Below are 25,803 nucleotides of genomic sequence, written 5' to 3'. Positions count from 1 at the left end.
GGACCAGTGTGACTGTGTGTAATGAAAGGCAACAACCCTGCATTATTTGGCTGGAGAATCTTTGAGCTTTGGAACCAGTAACCACCAGTGAAGGAGCCATCCTAATCATTCTGTTCTTACAAAACAGATGGGGCAGTGAGAATTTGTGGTGACTTAAGATCACAGTCAATGCAACTGTGTGTGTGGATCAATACCCACTTCCACACACATGTCCTTTTCAGTGGACTGGCTGGGGGAAAGATTCTCAAAAAATGGATCTGTCACAAACCTTCTTGCACAGAGGGTATGCAAAGGAGTCCCAGCTGCTGCTAACAATAGTTGCACATGGGATTCTTCCACTACAAACAACTTTCTTTTGGCATCACGCCAGTGTTATCTCTATTCTGAAGGGGTATGACCACATTTCAAGTGTATTGCCAGGTGTTCAGTATTGAAATTTTGGTTACTGGATCCTTCAAAGAGGAGCATCTGAAATACCCAGGAAAGATCTGAAAAAGGTTACAGGAACATGGTCTACAAGTAAAAAAGGACCAACGTGAGTTTTTTTAGAAAGTGTCTCCATAGAGTATCAGGGCCATGTAACTGATGGCAAGAGACTACATTGGGCACCCAAGAAACTGAAGACTTTTATGAAGGCCTCTCAGACCAGAGAATGTGTCTCGATTGAGATTGTTTTTAGATTGGATTCCCTACAGTGTGGAAACAGGCCCTTCGGCCCAACAAGTCCACACCGCCCCTTGAAGCATCCCACCCACACCCATCCCCCTATAGCCCCACACACCCCTGAACACTATGGGCAATTTAGCATGGCCAATCCACCTAACCTGCACATCTTTGGGCTGTGGGCGGAAACCGGAGCACCTGGCGAAAACCCACACAGACACGGGGAGAACGTGCGAACTCGGCACAGACAGTTGTCTGAGGCTGGAATTGAACCCAGGTGCCTGGCACTGTGAGGCTGCAGTGCTAACCACTGAGCCACTGTGCCACTCATTGTTCTGGGGACTCATTATTATAACGAGTCCAAAGCTAGAGGGCATAGGTTTAAGGTAAGGGGAGCAATTTAAAAGAGACCTGTGGGACAACTTTTTCGTACAGAAAGTGGTCCATACATAGATTGAGCTGTCTAAGAAGTCATAGAGGCAACAACAATTGCAACATTTAAAAGACATTTTGGACAGGTACATGGATAGGAAAGGTCTAGAGGGATATGGGCCAAATTTTGGCAAATGGGATTACTTCAGTTTGGGAAACTTGGTTGATATGGATGAGTTGGGCCAAAGGGTCTGTTTCTGTGCAATATGATTTACAATTTTATATTTGTGTTTGATCTGACAACCATGCTAAAATCTCTGCATGGCTGCTGGGAAAAGGGTGACTGTAAAAATAAATTCAGGAATATGAGGAGGCTTACGAGGAGGTGAAGCAAGCCCTAAAATGTCTGGAAGTGTTGACTTATTTTGACCCAAAATTGCCACTGCAGTTGGTGTGCAATACCTCACCCTGTGGGATCAGTGCTGCATTGTTACACATTTTGCTGAATGTAGAGGAATGGCCTGTTGCTTTCACATCAAGGTCACTAATGAAGACGGAGAACTATGCTCAAATGGAAAAGGAAAGATTGGGCATTGTGTTCGGTGTTGAGAAGTTCACCCATTTACTTTATGGTAGGCACTTTGTGCTGCTTTCAGAGCACAGGCCACTACCCTCTATTTTTTGGCACATGTACCATCAATGGCAGCAGCATGCCTGCAGAGATGGGTACTGGCTCTGTCAGTCTATTCATATGAAATCTGATGCCGACAGTCAGAAGCTGTCTGGGGGAGTTTTGTGAACTAGTTGGTCACTGCAAACCAGTCCAGATTGAGACTAGTGGTGTCAATCAAATATGTGTCTCCAAGCCAGTGTTGGCTATAACCATGGAAGAGACAACAGCAGTGTTACAGAGCAACAACAGCTCTAATCAGAGAGGAATGTATCTGCGGAATTGTAGTAGTAGCTGGAAACCCAGGAGACTGCCTAAAAAAGAAATCACCATCACCTGAGAGACTGATCATGTCAACATAGATAGTGGAAGGGTTGTTTTCTTTTTCCATGCCTCTTTTAAATATTCAAGGTGATGTACATATATGAGCTACAATGCTTGTATAATTGTTACAATTGTTGGATGTATCTGCATTGAGAAGGGCAGCATTGAAATAAAAGGGAAGGGTGTTTTGTATGCAGTTAGATTTGGATCTAGTGAACCACAAACAATACATCCCAACAATTAAATGCAAAAGACAAAGCTGAAGCAACAAACTTGAAGTGACCTATTTCAGACTCTTCCTGAGAATCTTGCATCACAGATGCCATTCTTCAGCCAATTCAATTCAGGCTTACACTTGCTAATTCATAGGTTCATATGCAATTCATTATGGGACAACCAAAAAAAGGTTGAAGACACTGCATACTGCAAAGTCGACAGTTGTCAATATTCCAACAATAGTACCGAAGGCTTGTGCTCCACAATGAACAGCACTTCTAACCAAGCTGTTCAAGTACTGGTATTATACCGGCATTTCTGCTACAATGTGGTAAATTGCCCACGGTTAATACAAAGTCACCATAGTCATACCAAACCATAGGGCTTTCTCATTAGAGATATAGCTGGTGGCGGTTTAATCCAAGGGTCACCACACTTTAGACAGGAGTCAAGATTGAGAAGGAAAGGCCATCATGATAATGTCAGCTAGTGCAGGAATTGAATCTATGCTATTGGCTTCACTCTGCATCTAACTGAATCTCTCACTCATTTATAACCTGACAAACAAAAAAGTAGTACAAATCCAACATAGCTAATTACTACTCCATCAGTCAAATTTCAATCATCAGTAAAGTGATGGAAAGTATCATTGATCGTATTATTAAGTGACATTTCCCCGGGCAACTCTTCTCCAAATTCATTGCAAAGTTGTTTGAAAGACAGAAGAGCTGAATTTCAGAGCTGATATGAGTAACTGCTTTGATATCATGGCAGCATTGCCTGAATGTGGCATCACGGAGCTCAATAAATGTGAGGCCAGTGAAAATTAGAAAATGCTCTCCATTTGGTTGGAGTAATACTTAATTCAAAGAAAGATACCTGTGATTATTGAAGAATAATTGATATTAACAGTGCTGAGGAGACCATTTGGCACATTTTATTCATGAAATCCGTACAATGTGGAAACAGGACATTTGGCACATTGGATCTACACTTTTTAAGAGCATCCTAATCCTGCATTTCCCATGACTAATCTACCTAAATCAGCACATCTTTGGACCGTGCAAGGAAACCAATGCAGTCATGGTGAGGATGTGCAAACTCCATATAGACTGTTGCCCGAGGGTAGAAGCATACTCAAGTCCTGTGCTAAGTTCGAAAAAAAATCATAAGCCACATGACACCAGGTTTTAGTCCAACAGGTTTATTTGAAATCACAAGTTTTCCGAGCACTGACAAATGAACAGCACTGTGAAAGCTTGTGATTTCAAATAAACCTGTTGGACTATAACCTGGAGCTATGTGACTTTTGACTTTGTCCATCCCAGTCCAACACTTGCACCTCCACATCTTAATTAAAAAAGATCTGACTACACTAATCCCATTTCTCAGCTTTTGGAAAATAAATTTGGATGCTACAGCAACACACCCCCAAGTGAAGATCTAAATAGTACCAAAATGTTATGATTCAAGCACCCTTTCAAGCAATGCGTTTCAAATTTCCATCACCATCAGTGAAAAAAGATTTCCCAAGCTCCTCTTAGACTTATACCCTTTAAATCTGTGCCCACTGTTCTACTAATGGAAAAAAATGCGTTCCAGTCCATTGTGTTTCTCTCAATCTTATGACCTTATGTTACATCTAAACATTCCCCACTCTAAGGAAAATAAGAGATAACAAAGTGTGGAGCTGGATGAGCACAGCAGGCCAAGCAGCATCTTAGGAGCACAAAAGCTGACGTTTCGGGCCCAGACTCTTCATCAGAAAAGGGGGATGGGGAGAGGATTCTGAAATAAATAGGGAGAGAGGGGGAGGCGGACCAAAGATGGATAGAGGAGACAATAGGTGGAGAGGAGAGTATAGGTGGGGACGTAGGAAGGGGATAGGTCAGTCCGGGGAGGACAGGCAGGTCAAGGGGGCAGGATGAGGTTGGTGGGTAGGAAATGGAGGTGTGGCTGGAGGTGGGTGGAGGGGTTAGGTGAGTGAAAGAACAGACTAGGGAGGTGGAGATGAGCTGGGCTGGTTTTGGGATGCAGTGGGGGGAGGGGAGACGTTGAAGCTTGTGAAATCCACATTGATACCGTTGGGCTGCAGGGTTCCCAAGCGGAATATGAGTTGCTGTTCCTGCAACCTTCGGGTGGCATCATTGTGGCACTGCTGGAGGCCCAAGATAGACATGTCATCTAAGGCATGGGAGGGTGAGTTAAAATGGTTCGCGCCTAGGAGGTGCAGTTGTTTATTGTGAACCGAACGGAGGTGTTCTGCAAAGCGGTCCCCAAGCCTCCGCTTGGTTTCCCCGATGTAGAGGAAGCCACACCGGGTACAATGGATGCAGTATACCACATTGGCAGATGTGCAGGTGAACATCTGCTTGATGTGTAAAGTCATCTTGGGGCCTGGGATGGGGGTGAGGGAGGAGGTGTGGGGGCAAGTGTAGCACTTCCTGTGGTTGCAGGGGAAAGTGCCGGGTGTGGTGGGGTTGGAGGGGAGTGTGGAGTGGACAAGGGAGTCTCAGAGAGAGTAGTCTCCCCGGAAGGTGGACAAGAGTGGGGATGGAAAAATGCCTTTGTGATGGGGTCAGATTGTAGATGGCAGAAGTGTCGGAGGATGATGCATTGTATCTGGAGGTTGGTGGGGTGGTATGTGAGGACTAGGGGGATTCTCTTTTGGCGGTTATTGCGGGGGCGAGGTGTGAGGGATCGGTTACGAGAAATGTGAGAGACACAGTCGAGGACGTTCTTGACTACTGCGGGGGGGGGGGGAGTGAAGTTGCGGTCCGTGAAGAACGAGGACATCTGGGATGTATGGGAGTGGAATGCCTCACCCTGGGAGCAGATGTGGTGGAGGCGATGGAATTGGGAATAGGGGATAGAATTTTTTCAGGGAGGTGGGTGGGAGGAGGTGTATTCTAGGTAGCTGTGGGAGTTGGTGGGCTTGAAATGGACATCGGTTTCTATGTGGTTGCCTGAGATGGAGACAGAGAGGTCCAGGAAGGTGAGGGATGTGTTGGAGATGGTCCAGGTGAACTTGAGGTTGGGGTGGAAGGTGTTGGTGAAGTGGATGTACTGTTTGAGCTCCTCTTGGGAGCATGAGGCGGCGCTGATACAGTCATCAATGTAACGGAGGAAGAGGTGGGTTTACGGCCAGTATAGGTGTGGAAGAGGGACTGTTACACCGCGTCATCCTCCGACACTTCTGCTATCTACAATCCAACCCCACTTCTAAAGACATTTTTCCATCCCCACCCTTGTCCACCTTCTGGAGAGACTACTCTCTCTAGGACGCTCCTGTCCATTCCATACTCCCCTCCAACCCCACCACACCCGGCAATTTCCCCTGCAACTGCAGGAAGTGCTACACTTGTCCCCACACCTCCTCCCTCACCCCCATCCCAGGCCCCAAGATGACTTTCCACATCAAGCAGATGTTCACCTGCACATCTGTCAATCCGCTGCACCCGTTGTGGCTTCCTCTACATTGGGGAAACCAAGCTGAGGCCTGGGGACCGCTTTGCAGAATGTCTATGCTTTGTTCGCAATAAACAACTGCACCTCCCAGTCGTGAACCATTTTAACTCCCCCTCCCATTCCTTAGACGACACAATGATGCCACCCGAAGGTTTGCAGAAACAGCAACTCATATTCCACTTGGGAACCGTTCAGCCCAACGGTATCAATGTGGATTTCACAAGCTTCAAAATATCCCCTCCCCCTACTGCAGCCCAAAACCAGCCCAGTTGTCCCCACCTCCCTAACCTGTTCTTCCTCTCACCTAACCCCTCCTCCCACCTCCAGCCACACCTCAATTTCCTACCCACTAACCTCATCCTGCCCCCTTGACCTGTCCATCCTCCCCGGACTGACCTATCCCCTCCCTATGTCCCCACCTATACTCTCCTCTCGACCAATCCTCTCCTCTATCCATCTTTGGTCCACCTCCCCCTCTCTCCCTATTTATTTCAGAACCCTCTCCCCATCCACCTCGCTGATGAAGGGTCTGGGCCCAAAACATCACCTTTTCTGTTCCTAAAATGCTGCTTGGCCTGCTGTGTTCATCCAGCTCCACGCTTTATTATCTCGGATTCTCCAGCATCTGCAGTTCCCATCATCTCTAAGGAAAATAAGCTTAACTTATTCAATCTTTTAATTTAGTTCAGAGTATCCAGCTCAAGCTGCATTCCTTACAATGTGATGACCAAAACTGCACACAGTACTCCAGTTCTGGCCCAACTAATATTTTAACCAGTTCTAATAGACACCTTGCTCTTGTATTCTATATCTCGTCTAGTAAGGGCAATGATTCCATATAGTTTAATTACCTTATCTAGCTGTTATATTACCTTCAGAGATCTTTCGATAGGCACAATAAAGTCTCTCCGTTCTTAAATACTTTTCAAGTCCCACAACTCACAGAGTGATTCCTTGTTAACCATCTGCACGTTCATTGTATAACACTTTTCTGCACTGAATTTCATTTGCCACTGCTCTGCCTAACTGACCAGTTAATTGATAATATTCAGTGCATCCTCACTATTTATCACGCTATCAATTTTCATGTCATCTGCAAAAGTCATACCTCTCACATTAAGTCCAAATTCTAAAGGAGATAAACCACAAACGACATGGGCCCCATCACAGGGGCCAGGTAATGACCATCTTCAACAAGAGACAATCTTCCAATATCCTTTTACGTTAGTGGCATTACTATCACTGAATCCCCAACTATCAACATTCAGGAATGCCACTGACTGGAAACTTAGCTTGACCAGCCATATAAATACAGCGGTAACAGAAGTTAGGAATTCTGCAGCAGTAACTTGCCTCTTAAACCCCCAATGCCTATTCATCACTTACAAAGACACAAATCAGGAGAATGATGGAAAACTTCCCAATCACCTAATTGGGTATAGGGCCAACGCAATTAAGCTCCATAATAGGTAGGACAAATAGCCCCTTGATTGGCACTACTTTATCCACCTTAAACATGCATGCTTTGCACTATGTTCTCACATGCCACTCAAATAACACATCAGAAATCCAGTGTCGTTATTTCCAGAGTTATCACAAAAAAAATTCAAAGTATGTGGATGGATGGATCTGTTTTCTGTATTTAACAAGAATTACTATTTATTGTAAGTAACTAGACTCTAGCTATGAGTAAACAATTATGAGCTATAGGCATGTAACTACTATTTAAAAGTCTAATCCCATTATAACCTGCCCTGACACATGCACACAGACACAGGCAGAAAAAGGTGTTGTGACAGAGGAAAAGACTGAGAAAGCAGGTCAGTGATTTCTGTGCAGAGGTTAATAAAATTATTCTTGTGCTGGTTGAACACTTCCTTGGTCTTGTCTGAAAGATTTCAGAATTTTGGAGAGCACAGAAGACTGGTTCACACTCTGATGTTACCACTTACGGTATTTTTTTCAGGCTTTGAGTGGTTTTTACAACAGAAAGCTTCTAAGCTGGTTAAGGTCTGAAGGCTTGCACTCATTTTGTTAACCCGAGAACCAATTGTTGGCACTGGTGGCAATCACCAGCTAGCTAGGATGAGTTTCACTTCGGAAATCCAGTGTCACTGATCGTGAGTTCAGTGAGCACTTCCATGGCTGATGTGTCTGATCCTAGAGCCACATCTCCCACCACACTTTATTTTCTAATGGTGGATGCATTGAGCAGGACATCTTTTAACTTGGGAATGCCATTCCACATTGGAGGACACACAGCCCTTGACAAAAGATACATCCTGTTCCTGTGGAAAGGGCAACTGGTTGACTGGATATTGCTTGACTGTTGCGGCATTCATCTGCTGTCACAGCCATGATACTTGATACTGAGTTCTGTCCAGGTCCTCCCCTCTGACCTGACTGTCATGGGGAGCCCTTCCAAGCATTGAGGACTCCTAATGCCATCGCTCTTGGGATCAATGGAACATTATGCCTCTCCAGCACAGCACCCACAGAAAAGTGAGAACCAATCATGCAGTTGTTGACAGGCAGAAAGTCTTTGTCACTGATAACTGATCAGTAGTTCATATCTGCTTGTTGCTGGCTATTTCTCCATTTGTACACTGTCCTCAACTCTAACTTGCCTGCAAACTATACTTCAATTACTACCTCACATAAGCATGAGTAAAAATGATGCTTGCAATTTCTGTCAGATTACTCGCTTTCAAAACATGCACCAATCCTCCAGCGACTCTTAGTTTTATAAAGTTTTTTTTCTCATTTCAGAGTACAATTAAAAGCAAAAACAAAATGTGTGTGGTGGGGCTACAGGAACTTGCCAAGCTTCCCTCAATAATGCTTTCCAAACCTAATTTCTACCAAATAGCAGGACAAAAGTAGATTTTGACCAAGACTCTTGGTCCGTTAGGGACTCAATGGGAGTGATCGGGGCTCTGGTGCATCTTTGTATGGCATTTCAGAAAAAGCACAGTCTTGACTGGAAAAGAGCTGTTGTCATCTGCCACCACTTTCTACCTCCATTGGCTGTTTAACCTATTTTTCTAATCAACTTGTTCAGAGATGTTATTGCACACACACCTCTGGAGCAGGTGGAACTTGAACATAGGGGTCCTGAGTTGGGACACTACCACTGAACCACATAGCCTCACAGTCAAAGAATCTGCACTGTAAATTAACTGTAGTATATGAGGCATAGCCTAATGACTGTGATGAACTCTGAAAGTAAAATGCAATAGATGGTGGAAATCTGAAACAAGCAGAGAAAATGCTGGAAAAGCTCAGGAACTCTGGCAACATCTGTGAAGAGAGAAACAGTTAACATTTCGACTGCAGTATGACTCTCCAAACCTCAATTCTGCACAGCATTCTCAAGGAGTTCTACAGCATATTTGAAGTAGATGTTCTTATCAATTTGCTATTGTATGCTAGTCTGTGGAAACCTTTCCCATGAGGAGTGCTGACACACAGTAAGATCTCAATTTCACTAGTATTTTGTACATGAGTGGACTCCTGAAATTGCTATCACTTGAAGTGTATCCTTCATCATCAAAGCAAAGTCTGGTCCATTATTCAAGATAATGGGAACTGCAGATGCTGGAGATTCCAAGATAATAAAATGTGAGGCTGGATGAACACAGCAGGCCAAGCAGCATCTCAGGAGCACAAAAGCTGACGTTTCGGGCCTAGACCCTTCATCAGAGAGGGTCTAGGCCCGAAACGTCAGCTTTTGTGCTCCTGAGATGCTGCTTGGCCTGCTGTGTTCATCCAGCCTCACATTTTATTATCTGGTCCATTATTCTTTTCTTTATCATTCCATTCTATCCTCTACTTAAATAATCTCTTGAGTTGTTGGGAAGTCTATGGTTATCCCATTCATCATAATTCATAATGTTGAGGCCAAGAAGCTTTCCTCCATATCTCACAGCATTTGAGCCTATTCTTTGCTTCTTAACCAACACATTTGGAAAGAATGTTCATGAAGTAACAGGACTGCAACACTTTAGTTTGATCACAACTTTCTGCAACGTATTGTCTATGATTTTGGCTGCACGGTTCATTATTAGGTAGGCTTTGCTAGGTTGCTATTTTGCAAATGTCAAATATGTTGAGAGTTACAGCTATTAATAGTCTTCTGTCCTTTTTCAGTTTTTACATGCAGTTCTTCATACTTCTCTGCAGTTCCTATGTCATTGGGAATTCACCAGATTGGAGATGTTGTGATTCTGACATTTGGCATCATATAGCTTACAGCATAGAAATAGGCTATTTGGCTCATGAAGTCTGCAATTCTGTTTGTCTGCATGAGCTACTAAGTCTAATCTCACAGTCTGCTCCCCCAACCTATAATTTACTTGAAATCTCAGCAGGTATCTACATCACAAACAAAAACAGAAATTTCTGGAAAAGCTCAGCCAATCTGGCAGTACCTGTGGAGAGAAATCAGAGTTAATGTTTTGGATCGAATGACCCTTCCTCAGAACTGGGTCGCTCAACCTGAAATGTTACCTCTGATTTCTCTCCACTGATGCTGCCAGACCTGCTGAGCTTTTCCAGCAATTTTTGTTTTAGTTTCTGATTTACAGTAATGACAGTTCTTTCTGTTTTTATCAGGTATCTACTTCCTTGTTTGTGGCAGAAAATTTTACATTCCAAATATACATAAAATAAATATTTTAACTTCCCTTCAATTCTTAATGTTAATTTAGATTTGTTCCCTATTTTATCATCTAACAGACCTTACCACATCTTATTGTTGCCATTTGTAATTATGAAAACCTCTACCAGGTAAATCCCCTTAAAATCTTTCATCCACTATTATTTAATATCCATTGAACAATCTGAGTTTGCTTTGATGTATTCTGCTTGGTATGTTTAAAGTTATGTCAGAGTGATAGTGCAGACAGTTGATAATCTGCCCATTCCTGCTCATGATAGGGTTTTAAAACTAATGCACTTTGGTGGGATGAAGTCTGTTGCTGAGAAAAGGCTGTCTAAAACCAATTCAAATTGGATAGAAGGCCAGAATAAGAACAAAAACTGCCCTAAATCGACCGTGGAAATGATTCCATTTTCAAGCGGTGACATCCTTCACCTTGAACAGAATATTTACCAACATTTATCACAAATCAATTACAAACGTTGCCTCCATATAGACAGAAGATTCATGGCGGATTCTTTTTCAAAACCAGGTTAAATTGCTGCAATTGTTTCCAAATTCTGGTTCACTTCCAAAATAAATGTATAGTAAAGGGGCCCACACAAAAAGAGCGATTTGAGACTCATGATTAATTTCACTTAAAGTGTGTAAATTGTTCCAACATGGAATTATGTTCAGCTTTGTGAACGCATTATTACTCTTCAGAAAAATGTATACTCAATCATTCTTTTCTAAAGTAAATGTAGTTATTTCTCAATTGACTATTGCTTTTATCCTCAAGCATGCTTTATGAAGATCTATCCCATTGCCATTGTACAGTGCAGTTAGGAAAACACTGCTTGCAATGGTGTCAGACAACAGATACTGTAAAAAATACAGCAACGATATAAATATTGAATTAGTTCCAGATTATATAAAGCAGAAGATTAGCTGTCAACTATATTTCAACTTGAATGCTACAATCTGGTAATCTTTTCATACACCGGAGTAATAAGGATAGGCTGGGACTTTTTTTTCACTGGAGCATAGGAGATTGAGGGTGACCATGTAGAGGTTTACAAGATCATGAGGGGCATAGATAAGGTGAATAGCAGTGATCTTTTCCTGAGGGTGGAGAGTTCAAAACTTGGGGGCATATTTTTAAGATGAGAGGAGAAAGTTTTATAAGGGGCAACTTTTTTACACAGAGGGTGGTTCGTGTGCAAAATGAACTTCCAGAGGAAGTGATGGATGTGGGTACAGTTACTATGTTTAAAAGACATTTGGCTCAGTACACAAATGAGGAATGGATGGATTTGGGCCAAGTGCAGGTAGGTAGGAATAGTTTGGTTTAGGATTATGGTCATCACGGACTGATTGGACTAAAGGGTCTGTTTCCATGCTGTGTGATTCTATGACTTTGACTCTATAAACCTACCATGAGGAAGATTGTATATGTTCTTTAGTTTTGGTAAAATCATAAATCCATTTTAGAAATAGAGAACTTGGAAGATCTTTCCATTAGGTGTACCTCCAATGTGTCTAACTCATAAACCAGAGAAAATATTCTCCTGATATTTTTACGGTTAATGAAAAATTTGTAGTGACTCCTGTTTAAAAAAATGTTAAATAAATTGCTTAGTGATTACCAATGATTGCACATGTATTTATATTTTGTGCACCATTCTTAGAAATATTTTTTCTGCATGTCCAATATTTTCAGGTTATTTTTAACATTGTTTTGGGATTGTGAACATTCTTAATGCTAAAATCTCTTGAAGGCAAAGAGTTGCATTGTAGTAATGTCATTGGACTAGTAATCCTTAGGAATGGGAGTAGGCAATTCAGTCCCTTGAGCCTGTTCTGCCATTCAATGAGATCATGGCTGATTTGTGGCTAACTCCATGTACCTGTTTTTGACCTTTATCCCTTAATATCTTTTCTTAACAAAAATCTAGCTGTCTCAGATTTAAAATTAACAACAGATCGAGAAGAGAGTTCCAAACCTCCGCCGCTCTCTATGTGTAAAAGTGCTTCTTAACATCTCCCCTGAACGGACTGCCCCTACCTTTTAGACTATACCCCTTAGTTCTAGAATCTCCAATCATTGGAAAAAAATATTTTTATCTATTCTATCTTTTACTGTTAATATCATGAAATCTTCAATCAGATCAGCCCTTTACCTTTTAAATTCTAGAGAAAACAGGTTTAATTTTTATAACCTTTTCTCATAATTTAACCCCTGAAGTCCAGTATTATACTTGTAAACCTGTGTTGTACTCCCTCTAGGGTTAATATATCCTTCCTAAGGTGTAGTGGTCAGATCTGCTCATGGTACTCCAAGTGGGGCCTAACTAGGGTTTTGTATAGCTGCAGCATAACCTCTGCATCCTTGTAATTCAGTCCTCTAGATATAACCAGAATCCGAGGCCAGTGTTCTGCTGAACTGAGTTTAAATCTCAACATAGCAGATGGTGAAATTTGAATTCAATAAAATATGGAATAAAGAAAAAAAAATAGCCTAATGCTGACCATGGAACCATTTAGTTGATTGCTATAAAAACCAGTCTGGTTCACTAATGTCCTTTAGGGAAAGAAATCCGGCATACTTACCTGGTCTGGCGTACATGTGACTCCAGACCCGCAGCAATGTGGTTGACTCTTCCTGTCCTCTAGGCGAATAGGGATGGGCAATAAAGGCTGACTTAGCTAGAAATGCCCACATTCCCCCAAATAAAGAAAAAGAAACCACAATGAATGTTTTAATGACCGCATCATAATGTACTAGTCAGTTTTTAAGATTGTAAACCATTCTTTTAAATCACAGATGTTACAGTTTTAGAACAACCTTAAAATCTAATTTTACACAAGAATTTTTATGAAAGACAAACTCAAATACTCATATTTCTTTTAACTCAAGAAAAAAAATTTCTTTGCCTCCCTTTCTCAAAGCATTCACTTATGAAGAATTACAGCCCTCTAGGCATTGAACATGACGAGCTAGTCTGTTTCTGGGGACATTGCAGTTAAACCTGAACCTGTCTTCCACAAATATTTCCATTACAGATCTGATAAAGTACTCAAAACTCGGCTTGTCTTCCAGCTTCCACGCCCTGATGAAGGGGACAACAAATATAGTACAGTCCTGTCTGAAGCAGTGCACCACTGAGATCAAAAACATCGATTCGAACCACTTTCTTAACAGTACATATTGAGCAAATATTTATTCAATGTAAATTCTCCTCACTGATGAGAAATGAGCATCCGTTCAGATGACCCCTCTACCCATTGTGTTTCTGTTCAGTGATGAAAACTTATGTTCTGCTCTACATTGTATGCAAAAATGAATAGATTCTGCTCAATGCAATATTGAAGAGCCACACAGCCCAAGAAAATATTCATTGCTGAAAGCAAGGCTGCCTGTAAAATGAAGTATAACATTTTGAAATCGAAGTACAAAATATCTCCTGAAAACCCAACATATAAACATGAGATGTAAAATAAAATAAAATGTACTAGATTACTTAAAAACCTCCAAAGAACAACACATGGTAAAAAAAAGTGGAAGTGATACAACACCTACCATTTTTTCTGCTGTAGCTAAGAATTTCCACGTTTGTCTCAGTAACTTTCCATCTTCTTACAAAAGAAACTGATAGAATATTCTTGGAATAACAATGTTTTCAACATTATCGCATCCTATCAGCAATTAAGGTTCTTTTTTATAGAGTGTGTACAGTGTATTACCTACTGTAGATCTAGAATTAGGTATATTCAGGAGTAAGTATGAACTTCATATCAAATAAAGTTTCACTTGTATCAGAAGAATGAAATTGAAACTGAATTATTAGTTCCACCTCTCCAAAGATAGCATGAAACAAAACGTTTTGCTTGGTTAACAAACTGTAGTCATGGGTATAATGGCTCATTATAATACACATTATGTGTTTTACACATTATGTACAGGGGTTTCTCAATTTTTATTGCATTTTCTTTTCCTGCTCCTAAATCAGAAACTATGTTGGAAACTAAAAGACAACAGCATTGTGGATGTTAATTTGTGCTCAATTTGATTGATAGACCAGAAAAGAAATGATCCATTCTGGGCCTCCTGCAGTGCCACAATGATGCTAGCCAAAGGTTGCAGGAACAGCAACTCACATTCCGCTTGGGAACCCTGCAGCCCAATGGTATCAATGTGGACCTCACAGGCTTCAAAATCTCCCCTCCCCCTACTGCATCCCAAAACCAGCTCAGCTCGTCCCCGCCTCCCTAAGCTGTCCTTTGTCCCACCTATCCCCTCCTCCCACCTCAAGCCCCACCTGCATCTCCAACCTACTAACCTCAGCCTGCCCCCTTGACCTGTCCATCCTTCCCGGACTGACCTATCCCCTCCCTACCTCCCCACCTACACTCACCTTTACTGGACTCCATCCCCGCTTCTTTGACCAGTCTGTCTCCTCTCTACCTATCTTCTCCTCTATCCATCTATTCATCTCTCCCTCTCTCCCTATTTATTTCAGCACCCCCTTCCCGTCCCTCATTTCTGAAGAAAGGTCTAGACCCAAAGATCCGCTTTCATGCTCCTCTGGTGCTGCTTGGCCTGCTGTGTTCATCCAGCTCTACACTTTGTTATCTCAGAACCACATTAAGTTAGGCTCAGATACATTATTCCATACAATGGGATGGAAATATGACAAAGGCAGGGTTTTTACTGCTGGGAGAGAAAATGGAAATCAAGATCTTTTCTAGGGTTGTCTCACTTCCTCTATCCAAGCTACAGGGAAACAGTGATAACCCAAAAGTTTCACAATGGCACCTTCTTAATTGACATGGAAAGATTTTTGACATTTGTGAGAAGGTGGGAAGTTTTCCTCAAATGCAGACTTGATTTAATCGGTCCACTGCAGCAATTACTATATTTGCCATGTGAATACAGTCGCTTGAGTTTAGATAAAGGATCAGAACCCTGACATATCAATCTTTCACACTTTCTTTGCTGCAATGTAGCCCACATTGAAAAGAAACAAGACAAAAGGATTTCAGCTGACCTGCAATGCAAACAATCTGAAAAATCAACTGTTTGATTACCAATCCTAACGCTACTGTACCAGCTAATGTATCAGCCAAAACATTTCATTATTTAATCTTCACGAACAACCTGTAGACCTTTCCACAGATCTTTCCACTTCATGGTTTTTTTCAAGTTACTTATTTCTAATTTGCACGTATGTGTTGTGTTATTATTTTTTCCCATTTTTCACAATGATTTGTTAAGTCAAGAAAGCCTGGTGAAATTAGTTAGATTTAAAATATGAATTCAATTGTTTGGGAGAAAAGCATCCATAAGGGAAAGGATGCTTTTTACATCCATCTTGTTCTGATCAGTTGAGGGTAACATGAATGAAGAATGTGAGTCAGTTTGTCCTGTCTCACTTGGGAGCTTAACGATTTGGGGTGTTCTGTCGAGAATCATAATAAACTGTGGAACTTTGCCAAGAGCTTCGTCATAAAAATACTAGGTTAGAACCAATTTAGGACTGTCTCAGGAAAGCCAAAAACTTGAAACCAGGGACAGGACAGTCATCCATGTTCTATTCAATGCTTTAGGCTAGTGCTGCTTCTAGCATAGTTAGATACTTCTCCTCAGTACCCCTTGACTGTAGATGTCCACATTTACACTATTAGAGGGTATTGGCTACTAATCTTAAAGTATGGCTTTCTCACTCCTACTGGAAATACTTTTCATTTATATATATGCATTATATGTCACTGAATACAGCTCTGCACTATTTTTGGAGCTGTTTTTACATGCTTCTTTCTAATCTGATATTTTCTGTTCCACTCTGTTGATGTTAGAGTGACATCTTCAGTTGAGTCATCTATTACTTGCTTATTCCATTATATTACACCTTGAACCTGAAGGTAATCTTGAATGCTGTAAGAGACTCTCGTTTTGACAGATGGCAGCAGAAAATCAACCGTCAAGGACACCTGCTTTGTCCATGGCTGTAGTGTAATAGCACAAGAGTGAAAAAGGGGTCATCTCACCAAAGAAGTGCACTTCCGCTTGCACATATCCTCTGGTGAGTGGATTCTGGTGAGTGATTAGATAGGGTGGCATTGAGTGAAGCGTTGGGCTGGGCTGGAATGGATGTTGGTGTGGTGATGTGCAGGAGGAAGTGTCAGAGCCAGATGAAACTTTGGGCAGCCTTCTTACAGGTGGGCATACATGCAAGATCTCAGACGCCACTGAAAAGGAGATCCAACTTAGCCAAGCTACAACAGATGCGCTCCACATCCGGTAGGATGCTTTTCGGAGGTATGTGGTGTAGACTCGATAGGCCAAATGGCCTACTTGCACACTGTAGAGACTCTTTGATTCTATGACATGTCAGAGTTCAGTCTAAGGTCGTGGCTCAGAAGATGTGAGTCCATCCAGCTCTTGTGACCACCACTGCTTAGGACTGTGAGCACATATGATTCTCCATTGTGAAAGAGGCACCACTTATGGGGAACAGCACTTGGAGTTCATGCAGGCACTACACATTGGTGTTTGCAGGATGCATGTCACACTATCTTACTCAGGCCAGACAGTGGCAATGCCAGGGATGTTGAAGAGATAACTGGAGCAGGTACCATTTGAATCACACCAGTAATTGTCTGGAGGACCAAACAAGGGCTAAAGATGTCACAAACAAGAAGGAAGGTGCCATTCCTCATGAGATAGCATCATCCCTTTGAGGGAGGGAGCATTTACGCAGCAATGATGGAGGCTGGCTCTGCTATTGTTCTGGTGCACCAGCCTCTGGAGATAGTTTCATTGGAGTGTCTCATGAAGAGGCTGGCCAGCGCCTAAATCTCAGCTGCAGGCAAATGCAAGGGAGTTTTCATCGCCTCCAAGGTCACAAGAGGAGCATCATGTGCGAGTGGATGAGTGAAGAGGGTCAAAAGGCTCAGGTTGCACAGAGAGTGTGGTTTCCAGCCTGTAGCTGGGCACTGTTTATGTTTATGAGGACAATGAGCTAATAAGATGATGACGTGGTGGAGGAGAGTAAGGATTCATCACTGATGATGTTGAAACATCTCTGAGATGTGCTTTTTTCATTCACAATTACAGTCTTCACTAGCAGCACTCACAGAAGCAGCTCAAAGTGGCTTCAAGACCATATTATTATAGGCCAGAATGGGTCTGTTGAAATGATCCTGAATTGAACTGTTTATAGCAATTTAAAAAGATCTTGAAGCACATGCTAGACTTGGTCACCTAGGGCACCTCAGTGTCTTTCCCCTCTACCTGTTCTTCCTCTGCTGATATATATGTCACAAGGCCTCACCGACTGGGAAATGCACAGGTTTCTACAGGGGCATCCTATGGGGAACTCAGCAGAGAACACAATGACTAATTTTCTTATTGGAACATAATGCAGGGCACTACCCAATGTTTCCTAGCACCAGGACAGCATTAACTAATGCTGTGCTCAACGGTGGTCCTTGTGAGGAGATGGCCATTGATATATTGCTTCTGCTCTTCCATTAGGGTCTCATAGAGGAGTCAATAACCATCTCTTAAGGGATAATCCTTATGCTTTGGAATTTACTGAGTTTAACATAGAACATAGAACATTACAACACAGTACAGGCCCTTCGGCCCTCAATGTTTGGGGATAATGGTGCAATGAAGAGCTGTGCCATGCTTAATAGGCAAGGTTTGAAGCAGTCATGGTCGCTGCCAGGAAAGCGAGCGCAAAATTTTTTGTTGTGATGGCAGACCAGCTGAACATTGAGGGCAATGGAACACTTGCAGTTGTTAAATCTGACTGGGTGGTTACTGGGTACAAACAATGATGCCTTGCACTTGGGGTAATCTAGCAATGGCAGTGAAACCCAATGCTCCAGTACCTGCAAGGCTGAATTTGTCTGGGATTAAGTGCACTGTCTTGTATGCCCTTCCTCATTTTGTTTTTGGTCGGTTAGCCTTAAAGAGACGGAGATTGAATCTGAACATCATAATTAGGCCCTATTTAATCTGAACCAAAGCCAGTAGAGATCTGCTGACATTAAAGTTAGGGTGTCCTGAGGTTGATTACGAGGGTACTCTGCTCTTCATTAACTTATTTATTCATTCCATTTTTGACAATCAGAAACTAAGCATACCCACTTGTCAATTAAAATGGGTCATTATTGCTCCTGAGCAAATACAGAGTGGAATAAAGATGAACTGATATTTTAAAAAGAAAGTCATTTGGGAGGTCAGGTACTAATATTTGATCCAGGTGGATCATCATAGCTGAAACACTGATTTAGCTTGCACATATTATTTTGGAAAGAGAAATTGATAGCTTTTATTTTCTACTGATATCTTTCATTTTCTAATGAACCTGTTGCTATCAACACTTCTGGAGCAAATGGGACTCATTCCCAGTCCTCCTAGTCCAAAGGTATGGACAGTATCACTGTACCACAACAGGACCATGGAAAAACTGTTGATACCTGCACTAACAGCAGTCACCTGAAGGCTAGTAAAGGGACTGATTTCCATTCAGAATCCTGTTCGTGCTCATTATGCTGCACATCACTTTGATGGCTGTCATCTGTCCTGACATCCACTTCTACCAGTGACCTAGTGACAGGGAGGAGATGCAGTGTTGATGCCAATTTCTGGCTGTATTTAAAGGGGTACTTATTAGGGAAATTGTTGGCCTGGCGGTATAATCACTGGATTGTTAACGTTCTGGGGGTCCAGGTTTAAGTATTGTCATGGCAAATGGTAGGATGATGACCGTGAATCCATTATCAATGGTTGGGGGTGGGGGGGGGTGGAATCTGGTTTGTTAATGCCTTTTGGAGAGGAAAACTGCCATCCTTACCTGGTGTGGCTTACATGCCACTCCAGACCCACAGCAATTTGGTTGACTCTTAACTGTCCTCTAGAATGAGCAATAAATGCTAGTCTAGCCAGCAATGCCTTCATCCTGTGAATGAATAAAAGAAACTCACCATTTCATGCCCATTTTCTACTGCTCAAGCTGTGAAGAAGACATCTCAAACACATTAGGGTTATTTGTCTAGACTTCACCATTTCAGTAGCATTACTCAGACAAATTTTACAGCATACCTTTCCTCCTTGGGATTTCCAGCTTCAGGACCTCGAGCACCATGTCTGAAAACCTGTGTGCCTGTTGCATGGTCCCTCAGCCATCATAAAATATATTAGATTAGATTAGATTCCCTGCAGGAAACAGGCCCTTCAGTCCAACAAGTCCACACCGCCCCTTGAAGCATCCCACCCAGACCCATCCCCCTATAACCCACATACCCCTGAACACTACGGGCAATTTAGCATGGCCAATCCACCTAGCCTGCACATTTTTGGGCTGAGGGAGAAAACCGGAGCACCCAGAGGAAACCCACACAGACACAGGGAGAATGTGCAAACTCCACACAGCCAGTCACCAGAGGTGGGAATCGAACCCGGGTCCCTGGCGCTGTGAGGCTGCAGTGCTAACCACTGAGCCACCGTGCCGCCTCTGTGCAGCTGCAGTATTCCACGGTTTCAGTGTAAGTGAATACAAGGAGCTCACATATACCCATTCCTGAAAATGAGTCTAACCAGTATTTAGGTGTTAAGCAAGCAGGTTTTAATTCTAACACCTTCTGACAAGTTTAACTTCAGCTGATGAAACACATTTTGGAAGTATTGTTACTGTTGGAATGTAGTCACAGGGCACCAGGTTATACTCCAACAGGTTTATTTGAAATAACAAGCTTTTAGCTTGCTGCTCCTTTGTTAGATGAAGTCCTGACTTCTGATTTTATTCGCCCCAGTCCAGCACCTCCACATCATTGTAATATAGGGACACAGGAGCTATTTTACATACAGTGACATCCCACTAACAGTAGAGAGTGAGGCTGGATGAACACAGCAAGCCAAGCAGCATCAGAGGAGCAGGAAAGCTGACGTTTTGGCTCAGGACCCTTCTTCAGAAATGGGGAAGGGGACGGGGATTCTGAAATAAATAGGGAGACACGGGAGGCGGATAGAAGATAGATAAAGGAGAAGATAGGGTGAGTGGAGATAGACAGGTCAAAGAGGCGGGATTAGAGCCAGTGAAGGTGAATATAGGTGTGGAGTTAGGGGATGACAGGTCATTCCAGGAAGGACAGAGAGTTTGGGGGTGGGGGGAGAGTGGGGAAGGTGGGATGAGGTTAGTGGGTTGGGGATTGGGGTGGGGCTTGAGGTGGGAGGAATGGTTAGGGAGGCGGGGATGAGCTGGGCTGGTTTTGGCATGTGGTCGGGGGATGGGAGATTTTGAAGATTGTAACGTCCACATTGATACCCTTGGGCTGCAAGTTCCCAAGCGAAATATGAGATGCTGTTCCTGCATCTTTCGGGTGGCGTCATTGTGGCAATGCAGGAGGCCCAGGATGGGCATGTTGTCCGAGGAGTGGCGTGGCGGGGTATTGAAATGGTTCGCGACTGGGAGGTGCAGTTGTTTGTTGTGAACAGAACGTAGATGTTCCGCAAAGCGGTTGCCAAGCCTCCATTTGGTTTCCCCAATGTAGAGGTGGCCACAACGGGAACAGCGGATACAGTATATTACATTGACAGACGTGCACGTGACCATCTGTTTGATGTGAAAAGTTTTCCAAGGGCCTGGGACCGGGGGCGGGGCGGGGGGGAGGTACAGGGGCAGGTGTAGCACTTGTTTTGGTTGCAGGGAAAAGTGCCGGGTATGGTGTGGCTGGAGGGGAGAGTGGAGTGGACAAGGGAGTCCCAGAGAGAGTGGTCCCTCCGGAAAGCACATAAGAGTGGGGAGGGAAAAATGTCTTTGGTAGTGGGGTCGGATTGCCGATGGCAGAAATGTCGGAGGATGATGCGTTAGATTTGGAGATTGGTGGGGTGGTACTTGAGGACGAGAGGGATTCTGTTTTGGTTATTATTATGGATAAGGGGTGTGAGGGATGAGTTGCAGGAAACGCGGGAGACACGGTCAAGGGCATTTTCGATCACTGTGGAGGGGATGTTGCGATTTTTGAAAAAAGAGGACATCTGGGATGTTCGGGAGTGGAATGCCTCATCTCAGGGGCAGATGCGGCGAAGGCGAAGGAATCGGGAATAGGAGATGGCATTTTTACAGGAAGGTTGATGAGAGGAGGAATATTTTAGGTAGTAGTGGGAGTCAGTAGGCTTAAAATGGATATCGGTTTCCAGGTGGATGTGAGAGATGGAGACAGACAGGTCCAGGAAGGAGAGAGCGGTGTCAGAGATGGTCCAGGTAAACTTAAGGCTGGGGTGGAAGTGTTAGTGAAGTGGAAGGACTGTTCAAGCTCCTCGTGGGAACACGAGGCAGCGCCGAAACAGTCATCAATGTAACAGAGGAAGAGACAGGGGATAGGGCCAGTGTAGGTCTGGAAGAGGGATTGTTCCACGTACCCTACAAAGAGGCAGGCGTAGCTTGGGCCCATGCGGGTACCCATGGCCACCCCCTTTGTCTGTAGGAAGTGGGAGGAATTAAAGGAGAAGTTGCTAAGGGTGAGGACGAATTCAAATAAGCGGATGAGGGTGTCAGTGGAGGGGGACTGGTCGGGTCTGTGGGACAGGAAGAAGCGGAGGGCTTTTAAGCCATCGGCATGGGGATTGCAGGTGTGCAGGGACTAGATGTCCAGAGTGCTCACGCACCACCCCACCAACCTCCAAATCTAACGCATCATCCTACGAAATTTCTGCCATCTGCAATCCGACCCCACCACCAAAGACATTTTTCCCTCCCCACCCTTACCTGCATTCGGGAGGGAACTCCCTCCATGACTCCCTTGTCTGCTCCACACTCTCCTTCAGCCCCACCACACCCGGCACTTTCCCCTGCAACTGAAGCAAGTGCTACACCTGCCCCTATACCTCCCCCCTCACCCCCATCCCAGGTCCTAGGAAGACTTTTCACATCAAACAGATGTTCACCTGCACATCTGTCAACGTGATATGCTGTATCCACTGTTCCCGATGTGGCCTCCTCTACATCAGGGAAACCACATGGAGGCTTGTGGACCGCTTTGCACAACACCTACGCTCTGTTCGCAACAAACAACTAGACCTCCCAGTCACAAACCGTTTCAATTCCCACCCCCACTCCTTGGACAACACTTCCATCCTGGGCCTCCTGCAGTACCACAATGACACCATCCAAACATAGAACACACCATCCTAAAGATGCAGGAACAGTATCTCATATTTCGCTTGGGTACCCTGCAGCCCAAGGGTATCAATGTGGACATTACAATCTTCAAAATCTCCCATCCCCTGACCACATGCCAAAATCAGCCCAGCTAGTCTCTGCCTCCCTAACCATTTCTCCCAACTCATGCCCTACTCCCAGCTCCTACCCACAAACCTCATCCCGCTCCCCCCACACCGACCTGTCCGTTCTCCCCGGACTGACCTATCCTCTCCCTAACTCACCACATACACTCACCATTACTGGCTCCACCGCCGGCTCATTGACCTGTCTGTCTCCACCTATCTTCTCCTTTATCCATCTTCTATCCACCTCCCAGTGTCTCCCTATTTATTTCAGAATCCCCTTCCCCTTCCCCATATCTGAAGAAGGGTCCCGACTTGAAACATCAGCTTTCCTGCTCCTATGATGCTGCTTGGCCTGCTGCGTTCATCCAGCTCTACACCTTGTTATCTCAAATTCTCCAGCATCTGCAGTTCCTACAGTCTCTCCCAGAAACAGTAACTGACATTTTAGTCATGTTGATTTTGGAAAAAGTACTTCCGTGGTACCTTTTATATCCAACTGAGAGTGCAGATAAAGCCTTTGATTGGAATCTGGTGATGTTCAAGAATTTGATGAACATCTGAAAAACAATGCCTCCAACAGCACACCACTGTAGTCGCATTGCAGTTACCAGCAAGAAGCTGAAAGCATAATCTCCTGACAGCAGCAAGTTCGAAATGAGGCACAGCCATATACGCTGGAAGTTGGTCACTTAAAGAGTTGGTTATCAGATGTTGCTAGAGTGAAATAAATAATTAAATGGATTCAAAAACAATGTAATGTGTTTTTTTGGTTTTGGAGAGCGTATCAAATGATATGTTGAGAATTCATGTAACTGGTATCAATGTATGAAAACACAACATGCATGTGATTTCAACGTTTTTATTCATTTAGAAAATACCATGTTCAATGTGGAGAATTTAAAAGAAACTGAAATAAAAACCACGTAGAACTGGATGCAAAATAGAAGGAAATAATTATGCAAAAGATACCTGAAAGTTAGAACATAGAACAGTACAGGGCCTTCGGCCCACGATGTGTCCTTCTCAAAGATCAAACTACCCTGCAGCCTCTACATTTTGCTATCATCCATGTGCCTATCCAAGAATCGCTTAAATGGTCCTAGAGATAGGGAGAACAGCTGAGAGGTCGCCTGAACGTTAGGAGTTATGGGGTAGCATTTGGTTTCGTCTCATGGTAGATCAAACATTCACATGCATGTTGACTTAAAAGTTAAGAGATAATGGGAACTGCAGATGCTGGAGAATCTGAGATAACAAAGTGTGGAGCTGGATGAACTCAGCAGGTCAAGCAGCATCTTAAGAGCCCAGAAGCTTTTGTGCTCCTAAGAAGCTGCTTGGCTTGTTGTGTTCATCCAGCTCCACACTTTGTTATCTTGACTTAGAGTTAAACTTACTTTACTTCCCGCTACGAAAATATGATTACAGTAATGTGTCTCTATGAAATGTGCTATAGTTGACCATGTGTTTAAAATAACTCTGAGGTGTAAACCAGTTTGATTTTAAATCATTTTTTAACAGCTGTATTTCTAGGTTGCGTTTGTTACCACCACAGCTCTTGGGCCGTCCACGGCCGCTGTCCATTTGACGATACCGTCAGCGTCGACACTGGGTTTGTGCAATGAATGGCCTCGTAGGTTAGTTCGGGAAGCGGTCTGCTGTCCCTGAAGTAAATGGGAGAACTGTTAACCGGGGGAGAGCTCATAGAGAGCCTTTAATGCCGCCTTACTTGCTACTCCAACTGCCAGACACTCGGTACAGTAACCTGGGAGATGCAGCCATAAGGATAGGCCGGGCACGGGGGTGGGTGCAGTGGCGACGGGAATGACTGAAGGTGTGAGTTACCTAAGTATCCCGTCTTACTGGGGGTAGCATATATTCAGTTATTTTTAACCGAGTCTGTCAGCGCATTTCACCTACTGATTTAAGCCTTTGAAAAAATGTGAAATATATACCAAGTATTTTTCTAGTAAAATCCTACAAGTTCTACTGTACCTGTCTTTAATTAATTGTGTTCGTCCAGTCACCTTTAGGATGTAACTTACTGAACCAGCTTTCAATGAAATGAATATTCTATGAGCAGAATATAGCTCCTGTGTAAAGGACTTTTTTTTCTGTTATGGACCATACAAGTTCAGTATGAAATACTGCATAATGTACAAAATAACTTTTTTTAAAAAAAGTCTTTTTCTTGTCAGTCACAAAAACCAGAATGTGGCAACCTTCTTTTCAGGTTCCTTTCAACTTTTCATTTGTTGTTTACGTCATGGGCCTGCTTTCAGTTAATAAACCTGGGCGTTATAAGCAAGTACTCGAACATGAAGGCACTTGGACTGTTTCTTCAAGTTTTATTCACAACCTTTGCCGAAATTCCTTTGCAGGTTGCAGTTCCTCACCTTTGTAATTATGATTTTCTTCAGTCAGCACGTTGAACTTGATTTAACTTATTATTCTTGTGAAAATTGCTTGTTAATGTCTGCATTCACACTTTAAAACATTTGCAACAACCACAGCTTCTTGGCTTAGAAATCTGTTGGATTGGTATCATTGTGAACCAAGACTGGGTGAAAGCACAGGGAATCAGGACATGTGCTTCAAGTCTTTTCCACACGAAGACAGCATTCTAAATTGTCCTTTATAAATTTACTTCTGCAGCTATGCTGTCACATTAGACAGCAACTGACTTTAGACTCAAAGAATTGCACATTTAAACAATTCAACCAGTTCTGATTTCAGTCATTTGAGAAGGACACGCAGTTCTGCAGCATCTGTAGTAATTTGCTCTTACAAGATCGTGGCCGATTTACCCCGATCTTTGACCCTTCTTTCATGCCATCTCCTCATAGCTCTCAAGAAGAAATTGTTTTGCATTTCAATTTTAAATGAGGACCCTTTTGCTTTGTAAAAAGTTTGAAATTCCCCCACTAATTTAGTTTAGTTCATCAAATCTTTTGTTTCTCATATTAGAGCTGCTACTAAATCATTTCACTGATTAGCATCCTGCTTATCTATTATCTTTGGAATTTTTATACTGTCTTCCACGATAAAGACTGATGCAAAATACTGGTTTCGGTTATCTACAATTACACTGCTCTCCATTGTCAGTTTTCCGGTTGCATATTCTTAGGATTGCACATTTACTTTGGCTAC

The sequence above is a fragment of the Stegostoma tigrinum genome, chromosome 12 (genome assembly GCF_030684315.1).
Source record: "Stegostoma tigrinum isolate sSteTig4 chromosome 12, sSteTig4.hap1, whole genome shotgun sequence".
In the NCBI taxonomy this organism is placed as follows: Eukaryota; Metazoa; Chordata; class Chondrichthyes; order Orectolobiformes; family Stegostomatidae; genus Stegostoma; species Stegostoma tigrinum.
The sequence above is the reverse complement of the archived record's forward strand: the minus strand, read 5'-3'. Positions refer to the sequence as shown.